Here is a 15,298-nt window from a genome sequence, read left to right on the forward strand (position 1 = left end):
AAGATCCTTTTCAGTTCTTAACTGAGTTCTTGCAGATTTGTGATACTGTTAAGACTAATGGAGTAGATCCTGAAGTCTACAGGCTCATGTTTTTCCCTTTTGCTGTGAGAGACAGAGCTAGAATATGGTTGGACTCTAAACCTAAGGATAGCCTGAACTCTTGGGATAAGTTGGTCAAGGCTTTCTTAGCCAAGTTCTTTCCTCCTCAAAAGCTGAGTAAGCTTAGAGTGGATGTTCAAACCTTCAGACAGAAAGAAGGTGAATCCCTCTATGAAGCTTGGGAGAGATACAAGGAACTGACCAAAAAGTGTCCTTCTGACACACTTTCAGAATGGACCATCCTGGATATATTCTATGATGGTCTGTTTGAATTAGCTAAAATGTCATTGGATACTTCTGCAGGTGGATCCATTCACCTAAAGAAAATACCTGCAGAAGCTCAAGAACTCATTGACATGGTTGCTAATAACCAGTTCATGTACACTTCTGAGAGAAATCCTGTGAGTAATGGGACGCCTCAGAAGAAGGGAGTTCTTGAAATTGACACTCTGAATGCCATATTGGCTCAGAACAAAATATTAACTCAACAAGTCAATATGATTTCTCAGAGTCTGAATGGAATGCAAGCTGCATCCAACAGTACTCAAGAGGTATCTTCTGAAGAAGAAGCCTATGATCCTGAAAACCCTGCAATAGCAGAGGTAAATTATATGGGTGAACCTTATGGAAACACCTATAACCCCTCATGGAGAAATCACCCAAATCTCTCATGGAAGGATCAACAAAAGCCTCAACAAGGCTTTAATAATGGTGGAAGAAATAGGTTTAACAATAGTAAACCTTTTCCATCATCCACTCAGCAACAGACAGAGAACTCTGAACAAAATACCTCTAATTTAGCAAACTTAGTCTCTGATCTATCTAAGGCCACTGTGAGTTTCATGAATGAAACAAGGTCCTCCATTAGAAATTTGGAAGTACAAGTGGGCCAGTTGAGTAAAAGGATCACTGAAATCCCTCCTAGTACTCTCCCAAGCAATACAGAAGAAAATCCAAAAGGAGAGTGCAAGCCCATTGAATTGACCATCATGGCCGAACCCACAAGAGAGGAGAAGGACGTGAATCCCAAGGAGGAAGACCTCCTGGGACGTCCAGTGATCAATAAGGAGTTTCCCTCTGAGGAACCAAAGAACTCTGAGGCTCATCTAGAGACCATAGAGATTCCATTGAACCTCCTTACGCCCTTCATGAGCTCTGATGAGTATTCCTCTTCTGAAGAGAATGAGGATGTTACTGAAGAGCAAGTTGCCAAGTTCCTTGGTGCAATCATGAAGCTGAATGCCAATCTATTTGGTAATGAGACTTGGGGAGATGAACCTCCCCTGTTCACCAATGAACTAAATGCATTGGATCAACTGAGATTGCCTCAGAAGAAACAGGATCCAGGAAAGTTCCTAATACCTTGTACCATAGGCACCCTAATACCTTGTACCATAGGCACCATGACCTTTGAGAAGGCTCTATGTGACCCTGGGTCAGGAATAAACCTCATGCCACTATCTGTAATGGAGAAACTGGGAATCTTTAAGGTACAAGCTGCTAAAATCTCATTAGAGATGATAGACAATTCCAGAAAATAGGTTTATGGACTAGTAGAGGACATATTAGTAAAGGTTGAAGGCCTTTACATCCCTGCTGATTTCATAATCCTAGATACTGGGAAGGATGAGGATGAATCCATCATCCTTGGAAGACCCTTCCTAGCCACAACAAGAGCTGTGATTGATGTTAACAGAGGTGAACTAGTTCTTCAATTGAATGAGGACTCCCTTGAGTTTAAAACTCAAGGACATCCTTCTATAAACATGGAAAAGAGGCACAGTAAGCTTCTCTCAAAACAGAGTCAACCAGAGCCCCCACAGTCAAACTCTAAGTTTGGTGTTGGGAGGCCACAACCAAACTCTAAGTTTGGTGTTGAACTCCCATATCCAAACTCTAAGTTTGGTGTTGGGGAGTCTCAACAATGCTCTGAACATCTGTGAGGCTCCATGAGAGCCCACTGTCAAGCTATTAATATTAAAGAAGCGCTTGTTGGGAAGTAACCCAATTTTTGTTTATCTAATTTTATTTTTATTTTTGTTGTTCTTTCATGTTTTATTAGGTTCATGATCATGTGGAGTCACAAAATAAATAGAAAAATCAAAAACAGAATCAAAAACAACAGAAGAAAAATCACACCCTGGAGGAAGGGCTTACTGGTGTTTAAACGCCAGTAAGAAACATCTGGATGGCGTTCAACGCCAGAACAGAGCATGGATCTGGCGTTGAATGCCCAAAAGAAGCAGTATCCTGGCGTTCAGACACCAGAAATGCACACTGAGAAAAGCTGGCGCTGAACGCCAGAAACAAGCATAGAACTGGCGTTCAACGCCAGAAACATGCTGCATCTGGGCGCTGAACGCCCAGAACAAGCACCATTCGGCGTCTAAACGCCAGAATTGCATGCAAAGGCATTTTACATGCCTAATTGGTGCAGGGATGCAATTCCTTGACACCTCAGGATCTGTAAACCCCACAGGATCATCTCAGCATCTTTGGACCCCACAGGATCCCCACCTTCCTCCACTCATACTCTTCCCTCTTCTCAATGTTCATCCTCTCTTCCCAATAAACACCTTTCCCCAAAACCCTTCACCAATCACATCAAGCTCTCTTCCCTACTACCCCTTCACCACTCACATCCATCCACTCTTCCCCATAAACCTACCTCAAAAACCCCACCTACCTTCAAAATTCAAAATCAATTTCCCACCCAAACCCACCTCATATGGCCGAACCTTAACCCCCCTCCCTTCCCTATATAAACCCCTCCATTCCTCTTCATTTTCACACAACACAACCCTCTCTTCCCCTTCTTGGCCGAAACACTTACCTCTCTCCCTCTCCTCTATTTCTTCTTCTTCTTCATCTCTTCTTTCTTCTCTTGCTCGAGGGCGAGCAATATTATAAGTTTGGTGTGGTAAAAGCATAAGCTTTTTGTTTTTCCATTACCATTCATGGCACCTAAGACCGGAGAATCCTCTAGAAATGGGAAAGGGAAGACAAAAGCTTCCACCTCCGAGTCATGGGAGATGGAAAGATTCATCTCCAAAGCCCATCAAGACCACTTCTATGATGTTATGGCCAAGAAGAAGGTGATCCCCGAGGTCCCTTTCAAACTCAAGAAAAATGAGTATCCGGAGATCCGACATGAGATCCAAAGAAGAGGTTGGGAAGTTCTAACAAACCCCATCCAACAAGTCGGCATCCTAATGGTTCAAGAGTTCTATGTCAATGCATGGATCACTAAGAACCATGATCAAAGTAAGAACCCAAACCCAAAGAATTATCTCACCATGGTTCGGGGTAAATACTTAGATTTTAGTCCGGAAAATGTGAGGTTGGCGTTTGACTTGCCTATGATGCAAGGAGATGCACGTTCCTACACTAGAAGGGTCAATTTTGATCAAATGTTGGACCAAGTCCTCACGGACATATGTGTGGAAGGAGCTCAATGGAAGATTGACTCAAAAGGCAAACCGGTTCAACTTAGAAGACTGGACCTCAAGCCTGTGGCTAGAGGATAGTTGGAGTTCATCTAACGCTCCATCATCCCCACTAGCAACCGATCTGAAGTTACTGTGGATCGGGCCATCATGATTCATAGCATCATGATTGGTGAGGAAGTAGAAGTTCATGAAGTCATCTCCCTTGAACTCTACAAAATAGCCGAAAAGTCCTCCCCCTTGGCAAGACTAGCTTTCCCTCATCTTATTTGCCATCTATGTTACTCAGCTGGAGCTTTCATAGAAGGAGACATTTTTATTGAGGAAGAGAAGCCCATCACTAAGAAAAGGATGGAGCAAACAAGAGAGCCCACTCATGGAGCTCAAGAAACGCATGAGGAAGCTCACCATCAAGAAATCCCTGAGATACCTCAAGGGATGCACTTTCCTCCATAGAATTTTTGGGAGCAAATCAACACCTCCCTAGGAGAATTAAGTTCCAACATGGGACAATTAAGGGTGGAACATCAAGAGCACTCCATCATCCTTCATGAAATTAGAGAAGATCAAAAAGCAATGAGGGAGGAGCAACAAAGACCAGAAAGAGACATAGAAGAGCTCAAGGACATCATTGGTTCCTCAAGGAGAAAACGCCACCATCACTAAGGTGGACTCATTCCTTGTTCTTACATTCTCTATTTTTCGTTTTCTTTATGTTAAGTGCTTATCCATGTTTGTGTCTTATTACATGATCATTAGTATTTAGTAACTTTGTCTTAAAGTTATGAATGTCCTATGAATCCATCACCTCTCTTAAATGAAAAATGTTTTAATTCAAAAGAACAAGAAGTACATGAGTTTCGAATTTATCCTTGAACTTAGTTTAATTATATTGATGTGGTGACAATACTTTTTGTTTTCTGAATGAATGCTTGAACAGTGCATATGTCTTTTGAAGTTGTTGTTCATGAATGTTAAATATGTTGGCTCTTGAAAGAATGATGACAAGGAGACATGTTATTTGATAATCTGAAAAATCATAAAAATGATTCTTAAAGCAAGAAAAAGCAGTGAATACAAAAGCTTGCAGAAAAAAAAAAAAAAGAAAAAAATAGCGAAAAAAAAAGGAAGAAAAAGCATGCAGAAAAAGCCAAAAGCTCTTAAAACCAAAAGGCAAGAGCAAAAAAGCCAATAACCCTTAAAACCAAAAGGCAAGGGTAAATAAAAAGGATTCCAAGGCTTTGAGCATCAGTGGATAGGAGGGCCTAAAGGAATAAAATCTTGGCCTAAGCGGCTAAACCAAGTTGTCACTAACCATGTGCTTGTGGCGTGAAGGTGTCAAATGAAAACTTGAGACTGAGCGGTTAAAGTCAAGGTCCAAAGCAAAAACAAAAAAAAAGAGTGTGTGCTTAAGAACCCTGGACACCTCTAATTGGGGACTTTAGCAAAGCTGAGTCACAATCTGAAAAGGTTCACCCAATTATGTGTCTGTGGCATTTATGTATCCGGTGGTAATACTGGAAAACAAAGTGCTTAGGGCCACGGCCAAGACTCATAAAGTAGCTGTGTTCAAGAATCAACATACTGAACTAGGAGAATCACTAACACTATCTGAACTCTGAGTTCCTATAGATGCCAATCATTTTGAACTTCAATGGATAAAGTGAGATGCCAAAACTATTCAAGAGGCAAAAACTACAAGTCCCGCTCATCTGATTGGAGCTATGTTTCATTGATAGTTTGGAATTTATAGTATATTTTCTTCTTTTTATCCTATTTGATTTTCAGTTACTTGGGGACAAGTAATAATTTAAGTTTGGTGTTGTGATGAGCGGATAATTTATACGCTTTTTGGCATTATTTTTAGTATGTTTTTAGTAGGATCTAGTTACTTTTAGGGATGTTTTTATTAGTTTCTATGTTAAATTCACATTTCTAGACTTTACTATGAGTTTGTGTGTTTTTCTGTGATTTCAGGTATTTTCTGGCTGAAATTGAGGGACTTGAGCAAAAATCAGAATCAGAGGTTGAAGAAGGACTGCTGATGCTGTTGGATTCTGACCTCGCTGCACTCAAAGTGGATTTTCTGGAGCTACAGAACTCAAAATGGCGCGCTTCCAATTGCGTTGGAAAGTATACATCCAGGGATATCCAGCAATATATAATAGTCCATACTTTGGCCGAGTTTAGATGATGCAAAAGGGCGTTGAACGCCAGTTCTACGCTGCAATCTGGAGTTAAATGCCAGAAACACGTCACGAACCAGAGTTGAACGCCAAAAACACGTTACAACTTGGCGTTCAACTCCAAAAGAAGCCTCTGCACGTGTAAACTTCAAGCTCAGCCCAAGCACACACCAAGTGGGTCCCAAAAGTGGATTTATGCATCAATTACTTACTTTTGTAAACCCTAGTAGCTAGTTTAGTATAAATAGGACTTTTTACTATTGTATTTGGGACATCTTATGATTTTTAGTTCATCTTGGGATCATATTGATCACGTATGGGGCTGGCCATTTGGCCATGCCTGGACCATTATCACTTATGTATCTTCAAACGGTAGAGTTTCTATACTCCATAGATTAAGGTGTGGAGATCTGCTGTTCCTCATGATTTAATGCAAAGTACTACTATTTTCTATTCAATTCAACTTATTCCGCTTCTATGATATCTATTTGCACCCAAGAACATGATAAATGTGATGATTATGTGACGCTCATCATCATTCTCACTTATGAACGCGTGCCTGACAAACACTTCCGTTCTACATGCAACCAAGCTAGAATGAGTATCTCTTAGATATATAATACAGGGGACCGAGTCCGAGTTATTAGTATCTTCGTGGTATAAGTTAGAACCCATGGATGGCCATTCCTGAGATTCGGAAAGTCTAAACCTTGTTTGTGGTATTCCGAGTAGGATCTGGGAAGGGATGACTGTGACGAACTTCAAACTCGCAACTGCTGGGCGTAGTGACAGACGCAAAAGGAGGGTGAATCCTATTCCAGCATGATCGAGAACCTTCAGATGATTAGCCATGCCGTGACAGAGCATTTGGACCATTTTCATAAGAGAGGATGGGATGTAGCCATTGACAATGGTGATGCCCTTACAGAAAGCTTGCCATGGAAAGGAGTAAGACTGATTGAATGAAGACAGCGGGAAAGCAGAGATTTAGAGGAATGAAAGCATCTCCATACGCTTATCTGAAATTCTCACCAATGATATACATAAGTATTTCTATCTTTATTTTTTGTTTATTTATTATTATTATTCGAAAACTCCATAACCATTTGATATCCGCCTGACTGAGATTTACAAGATGACCATAGCTTGCTTCATACCAACAATCTCCGTGGGATCGACCCTTACTCACGTAAGGTTTTATTACTTGGACGACCCAGTGCACTTGCTGATTAGTTGTGCGAAGTTGTGAAGTTATGTTTGGACCATGGTATTGTGCACCAGTTATTAGCGCCATTGCTAGGGAGAGAACGAACAACAAATTTTACAACCTCAGAGTAACAATTTCGCACACCAAGTTTTTGAAAAATGAAATATATATATATATATATACCCCAAATGCAAAATAAAAAGAATCAATGCACATGGAACAAAATTCAAAAATAAGTTTGATACATGAGCATGTAATACAAGTGGGAAAAATTTGGGTAGTTATGTAAAGTATTTTAAAATTGTATAAAGCATGTATATGTTAGGTGAGATCTTAGACTAATCAAGGATTCACTTTACTAGCTCACTTAGCCTTATATATACCCTTACCTTTACCTCAACCCCATTACAACCCTGAAAAGACCTGATGATGTTTGCATTGGTACATTAAATATTTGTTGATTGGTTAGATGAAGAACATGGTTTAGAAAGCATGATTAAGAGAAGAGTAGAGTGATTAACCCTATACACTTGAGAGACTAGAGTGATATACACTACCAGTGAGGGTTCGATGCTCAATCCCTTGTTCCCTGCTTTCATAAGCTATTTTTTTCTTGCAAGTCTATTTGTACTTCATTTTTATGATTTGAATTAGTGAAATCCAGTTCATATTTATTCTTGAAAGATTTATTTGCTTTTAACCAAGTAGGTAGAAACATTCTGCATGTAGTTGCATTCATAGGTTGCATTTCATACATCCTACCATTCCTCTTCATTTCTTTATAGCTTCTCTAGAGCTTAGCATGAGGACATGCTAATGTTTAAGTGTGGGGAGGTTGATAAACCACTATTTCATGGTTTATCTTGTGCTCAATTGAGTGGATTTTATCAACTCTTTACCCACTTATTCATAATATTTGCATGGTTTTATATTTCCTTCCTGATTTTGTGCTATGATTGAAAACATGCTTCTTTGATCTTATATTTGCTTATTATTAATCCTCTCTTATTACCATTAGATGCCTTGATATGTGTGTTAAGTGATTTCAGATATTATAGGGCAGGAATGGCTCAGAGGATAGAAAGGAAGCATGCAAAAGTGGAAGGAATACAAGAAGTTGGAGAAATTGCTAAGCTGTCTAGCCTGACCTCTTCGCACTCAAACGGCTATAACTTTAGCTACAAAGGTCCAACCGATGCGGCTCCAGTTGCGTTGGAAAGCTAATGTCCGGGGCTTCGATTTGATATATAATATGCTATAGTTTCCTTGACGCAAGGCGACGCGACCGCGAGATCCATGCAGCCGCATCGCAGTGACGGAAATTCAGCGTGGTTGAATTCGAGACCAGCGAATTCTGGGCTATTTCTGACCCAGTTTGCGGCCCAGAAAACACAGATTAGAGGCTATAAAGTGGGGGAATGCATCCATTCATAGGCAGGCTTTCATATTCACAATTTTAGGAGTAGATGTAGTTTTTAGAGAGAGAGGTTCTCTCCTCTCTCTTAGGATTAGGATTTAGGACTTCTCTTAGTTTTAGGAGTGACTCTCAATCCCAGGTTCTTTATTTTTATTTAATTTATGAACTCTTCCATGATACATATAATTTTCTTAATTAATGTTATTTGAGGTATTTCAATTTATGATTGCTGTTATTGTTGCTTTACATCTGAAGGCATTTTTATTCCAGTAGATTTACTTTTTCCCTTTTGGTTTTGGTTATGAAATCAGTAACTCAGGAGTTATCCAACTCAACAGCATAATTGTTAATTATTATCTTGCCAATTGAATTGAACTTCAATAATCCCAATCTTTTCTTAGGAAATAAATAGGATTCGAAGATCAAACTAATTAGTCCCTTAACTTTCCTTTACTTTAGTAAAGGTTGACTAAGTGGAATTAAGATTCAATTTTCATTATCATTGATAAGGATAACTTGGTCTGGACTTCCAATTTCTCTTACCTTGCCAAGAGTTTAGTTTACAGTTATTTATTTATTTTATTTGTCATTTAAATATATCTGTGCCCATTGCCCAAACTCAACATTCCCCAAAAACACACTTTTTCATAATCAATAATAAGAACACCTCCCTGCAATTCCTTGAGAAGACGACCCGAGGTTTAAATACTCGATTATCAATTTTAAGGGGGTTTGCTACTTGTGACAACCAAAACGTTTGTACGAAGGGATTTCTGTCGGTTTAGAGACTATATCTACAACGCGACTGTTTTTATGAAATTCTTTACTGGCAAAAATCCCAACGTCAGATTATCTACCCAAAACTTGCTTATTAACTAAGAAAATACATGAAACTACCCTAAAACAGTAAAGAAAAGGTCAGTGAAACTGGCCAAACTGTCCTGGCATCAGAGAGACACACAGAATATTATTTTCAGATCTTAGTTTTCTCTGTAAATTATAAGTAACCAAACCTCCTGGTTAAGGTTAGGAGCTCTGCTTATCTCTATGGATTAATATCATTACTATTCTATTTTAATATATGTTTGATTCAGTTCTAAGGTTTTTTGTCGTTCTTCATCTAAATGAGACTGGGTATGTCCCATTTTCTACTTGAGTTCCTGTGATACTAGGAAAAGGTCACTTGAGCTACAGCTTGAAAACATTCCTCCTAAATCGAGATTACTTGGGATAATTTGGATACGTGACATATAATCCGGTTAGTTTTGGGAAATTGAGGTTTTTGTGGCGCTAAATGTAACACCCTACCACACAGAGCTTTATGCTTAAGCCGTAAAATAGAGGTGGTGTGGTATTAGGACCTCTAAAATAAAATTTATATAATAATAATAATAGTGAAAAGGAGATAGTATACTAGGTGCCTTGGAAAACAGGTAAAACAAAATCGCAAAATAAAAAGCGCAACGCTCAGAAAATCGAGTTACTTGCATGCTAAGAAATCTAAAGTTTATAAGTATGAATAAACAGAAAGTGAGAATAGGGAGTCACAGATACAGAATAACTAGCTCCTGACTCAGCCTGCGAAGCCAAGGCTGGCCGGAGAATATTTACATACATATATACATATCCCAAAATGCCCAAATAGTATAGATAAAACCCTAGCTCTCCATAACCTTTAAGAGGAACAAAATAAACAAGTTACTCGGAGAGAAAGTTAAGTACATATTACATAAACTAAATAACAAAAGAACCCAGAAACTGCTCCACTTCAGCAGTCCAGACGCCTAGCGAGGTGCCTCTCGACCTGCATCTAAAAACAACAACACAGTATGGGGTGAGAACCGGAGGTTCTCAGCATGGTAAAGGTGCCACGCATATAAGATATAAGGTCCTGAGAATGCCAAAGGCAATCCTAGAACACCGACACTCAGATTATACAGCTTAATATATTAATCAGGAACCATAAAAGGGTAGCTATCTAGGGAAATCCGAACCCAGCTTAGATATATTCTTAACACTAGACCTGTCCGCCTTTCTTCCGTTCCTCCATCACCAATGATTTAGTAAAGATAGACAAACAGACAATTTCAAGCACAAGTAGAAGGTAAGTAGTGCAAATAACAAATATAACAATTAGCATAATATATTCAGTTAGGCACTCCCAAGTAATGCATAGAAGACAAAACAAACAAAATGCACATTGTATATGCTTGTCCTATGGCTGATGAGGCTCATCTGTCGGTTATCAAGCCAACCCGAAAAGTCCAAAACCTTTGGACTGTCGCCCATTGCGCATCCCCATGAGTTTATGCATAGCTTTTCTTTTTCTCATTTCATTCATAATTCATACTTTCATATATCATTTTACTCAATAGGGGTTACCATTCCGGAAATTTATACGTGCCCGGTCACTCTTGTGACGTAGGTTAAACAGAGTATCGAGTCTCAACCTGGAGCACGTGGTGGCAAGCCACGGTACTTTACCCAGGGAAACTCGTATCTCAGATAATCATTCTATATTCATTCATTAACATTTTATAGTCATTCATTACTTACTCATCATATAATTGCACTTTTATTCATAACTCATCATAACCCGGAGCAAGTGGGGGCAAAATCACAACCCTTGCATCTACCCGGAGAGCCTCTATGCTAACCAACATGGAGCAAGTGGGCCAAAATTACAACCTTTGCATCTACCTAGGAGGTACGTTCACATAAGCCCAGGAGGAACAAAGGAGGGGATCCTAACCTCCCACCATCTCGCTGGGGCGATTTTACAATACTAGGAGGAACAAAGAAGGGGATCCCCACCTTCCACCATCTCCTGGGGTCGCACTTTCGAGAAAGAGTGCTCAGGTGCAACATTTATTCCTTTCATTAGCCAGATTCACAATTTAAAAGATATATATATTTATGCCACCTATCTTCTCATACCTAAAACATCACTTTTTGAACCTTACTTTATTCACAAGATACCTTAATTTCCTATCTCCATCATACTACTTGAGCTATTACTCTAATTTGAGGCCATAAGGATGAAAATAGAGGTTTAGAGGTTCAAGATTGAGCTTTAAAACATAAAACAACTTTACTGAAAACAGGAAAGTCACGCGTACACGTGGACGCGCAAATGGACCATTAAGCGTACGCATCCCTTCATTACGCGTACGCATGGGCACTTGACAGAAGCACCTAGTCGCGCATGGAAGTTTTGCATACGCAATCCCTCCATGGTCACGCATACGCATGGGCCACGCGTACACGTGCACGTGCATCCTGGCCCATTACGCGTACGCATAAGCCTTTTTGCGTATGCATAGGGAGGAGGCAGTGGCGACAGTCCGCGAATGGGGTGTATGCGTGCGCAAAATTTCCATTCCATGCGTACGCGTGGGCGTACGTTTTTCCAAAAATTTTACTAAGTTGTAAAAGCTGCAAAATTCCAATTTTTAACCCCAAACTTTCGACGTGCATAACTTTTTCATTTTAAATCATTTTTCCTCCGTTCTCGAACAGCGTAAACTTCGCGAACCAAATTTTGGTATAAAACAAGTTGAAATTTCACTTTCATTAAAATCAAGTTATGGCTCGCCGAAGTTCGGCCAAAAACCAAATTTGTCAAAAAGTCCAAACCTCACTTTCATTAAAATCTAGTTCAATATCCACTCCCTATACCTATATATTCAGCACAACACAAACCATAACATCTCCATACAACTCTAGTATCCACTTACCAAATTACAACCTATGTTTCTTGCCTCCATCAACAAAATCATCAACATATAACCATGCATACATATACAACCAATATCATTAATTTGCCAACAATATCCATACACCAAGGAATTATGATTGCCAATACATACATAACTTATATCATCAACCAACATCATTAATGCTAAGCATCCAACTTACATAGTCATTCCAACTTATCCTCTGGTTCTCTAGCCTAGATTTTCACATGACATTATATATTAAATACGCAACAGCTAAACCATACCTTGGCTGATTTTCGCGTATTTACCATGACACCACTAAGGATCTAAACACAACCCTTAAAGTCTAAATTCTACAAAGCAGGGTCTCCCAAACTCCACCAAGATCTCAATGTCCACAATTTAAGTTGCAATTACATATACACAACCTAATTCATATATATATATATATATAACAAATATACACCCAACTGAATATCTAACATAGCAAATCAAGAAATTGACTAGGGTTAGTGATCCTTACTACACCCACGGACGAAACAACCCAAGCCCGATAAGCTCCACAAGCTAAATCAAACCTAGAATGCCAAAATCGACAAAATCTCAACATAAAGGCTCAAAATTTCAAAAATCAAAGGGCCAGAGAAACTGAGGTGAGATTGTGGCTTACCTATAAAATTGTTCTGATAGGTTTGTAGAGCTCGATGTGTTGGACACATGGCCACAAACGGTGCGGCGATCAAAACCCGGATGGAGGAGATATGGTGGTTTGAAGATAGTGTTGGGGTTATGGAAAGATTACATGTTCTTCCCCCTTCCCAAATTGTTGCAGCGTGAAAATGGAAGGAAGGTAGGAAGGGCTGGATTCATTTAGTGTTGGTTTGGGTTGGATTGGTCCCTTGGGCCCATTTCATGTCCGATTCGCTCGGTTCGGCCCGTTCGGCCCAATCTTGGGCCAAATTCTTTGAAATTAGTGTCAAAATTTTTGTTTTAATTAGCTCTATCCTATTTTAATATAAAATTCACATTTCTAATTTTATTTATTAAAATTTAATTTATTGACTAATTATTTACTAATTTAACGGGGTTTACACTAAACTAGTTTTCTGAACTTCACCCTCCGATCTGAAAGATCTGACCTTGTCTGTGGTGTTTTGAGTTGGATTGGGGGAGATTAATTCGCTGAACGGACATGTTTTAATCACTTACAGTTTGCCATAGAATGAATCATTCATTGTTAAAATAGTTACTAAGAAATATTAATTCGGAAGGGTGAGTATCTCCGAGGCCTTAACTGTTCTCTCGTTACTATTTCTACACCAATTCTTTATTGCTTTCTTTATTATTGCATTTTTTGCGAATTCAACAAATAACCACTCTTTTTCTATTTGCCTGACTAAGTCTAGCAAGATAGCTATTGCTTGCTCAATCCAACAATCCTCGTGGGATCGACCCTCACTCACCTGAGGTATTACTTGGACGACTCGGTGCACTTGTCGGTTGTCTTTTGGCACTGTTGTAGGGGAATTGTTCATAATTGAAAACTACCGGTTGTCTTTTGCTTAGATCGGGTACTTTTACTAGTATTTCTTTTAATTGTGTTTCTTGTTAAGTTTTCAAACCTTCATTGTTTTCTTTTCTAATAATTTTCCAAAAATTTTCATCTTTAGTCATCTTTCTTTTTGATTTTTTTTTAATTCTGTGTCAAATTTAAGTTTGGTGTTCTTTAGTAATTTATGTTAAATTATTTTTCGTTCTTTTTTATTTTCGAAAATTGTTCTTGTCCGCCTTTTTGAACTTTTGATTTTTACCTTGTTTTACCTCTTCTTTCTTTCCCTGTGTTCGAAATTTTGTGGTATATTCCCTTGTTTGATTTCAAAACTTTTAAGTTTGGTGTCTTTTAGTGTTTCTCTCTCTATTTTTTTTGAAATTTGTGTTATTTGATTTCAAAATCTTTAAGTTTGGTGTCTGTCTAGTGTTTTTCTTTTCTTTTTAATTTCTAAAATAAAAAAATATTTTCGAAAATCTTTGAACTTTTTCTCCATCTTGATTTAAAATCTTAAGTTTGGTGTCCCATTCGTAATCTTTTCAATTAATTTAATTTTCTTTATCTTTTCTATTTTTAAATCTTTATCTTATCTTTTTCTTTGATTTTCAAAATTTTGTTACCTTGTCTTTATTTTAAATTCAAATTTTAAAAGTTTAGTATTTTGTTAGTTTTTCCTTCTTTCAAATTTGAATTTCAAAATCTCTCTTTGACTTTCTCTTTTAAATTTTCAAAAATTTTTCAAAATTAAATCTTTTATCTTTAATTTCAAATCTTGTTCGTTAATTATTTATCTTTTCTTGTGTTTGTTTTTATGTTTGTTGTCTTTTTAATTATTCTTTTTCTCTCTTCTTTTTCGAAAACTTCTTGACTACTTTCTTTCTCTTTATTTTTGAAAAAAAATTTTCAAATTAAAGGCACCTTTTATTTTCAAATTCTTCTTTTTACTTTATCCCATCTGATTTCTTTATTTGGAGTTTCTCACAGGGAGCCCTCTATACTCTAACATAGATACTCCTTTATTTTTCTCTTCTTGGTTTATTTCTTTTTGTTTATGAGTAGGAACAGGGATAGAGAATCTCTTCCTGACCCCGATCCTGAATCTGAGAGATTCTTAAGGAGGCGTTTGCAACAAGCCCAATCTAGCAGAGTCAAAGGGAATCTCACAGAAGCTCTTGAGCAAGAAGCTAAAGATACAACCATGGTAGCTAATCCAAATAATGGAGGAGACGCAAAGAAGGTCCTTGGTTCTTATACTGCACCGACATCTAACTTCTTTGGACGCAGCATCTCCATACCTGCCATTGATGCAAACAACTTTGAGCTTAAGCCTCAACTGGTCACTTTGGTGCAACAGAATTGCTAGTTTCATGGACTTCCGTAGGAGGACCCCAACAAATTCATCTCTGATTTCCTACAAGTCTATGACACTATCAAGACAAATGGAGTAAATCCAGATGTTTACAAGCTCATGCTCTTCCCTTTTGCTGTAAGGGACTTAGCAAGGCTATGGCTGGATTCTCGGCCTAAGGAGAACCTGGACACTTGGGAGAAGGTGGTCAATAAATTTTTGACCAAGTTCTTTCCACCTTAGAAGCTAAGTAAGCTTAGGGTGAAAGCAGCTTATTAGAAGATGCCCTCTTGACATGATCTCAGAGTGGACCATGTTAGAGATCTT

At 38.4% G+C, this 15,298-nt stretch overlaps 1 non-coding gene across 1 annotated transcript; it reads right to left on the bottom strand.

The window, feature by feature from the left end:
* Positions 1 to 218: 218 nt before the first annotated feature.
* LOC112773351 (small nucleolar RNA R71) lies at positions 219 to 326 on the bottom strand. The gene has a single exon (XR_003187905.1). It is a non-coding gene; the product is annotated as a small nucleolar RNA R71 (small nucleolar RNA).
* Between the last annotated feature and the right edge of the window lie 14,972 nt (positions 327 to 15,298).

This window comes from Arachis hypogaea, chromosome 18 (assembly GCF_003086295.3).
Source record: "Arachis hypogaea cultivar Tifrunner chromosome 18, arahy.Tifrunner.gnm2.J5K5, whole genome shotgun sequence".
Taxonomy (NCBI): Eukaryota; Viridiplantae; Streptophyta; class Magnoliopsida; order Fabales; family Fabaceae; genus Arachis; species Arachis hypogaea.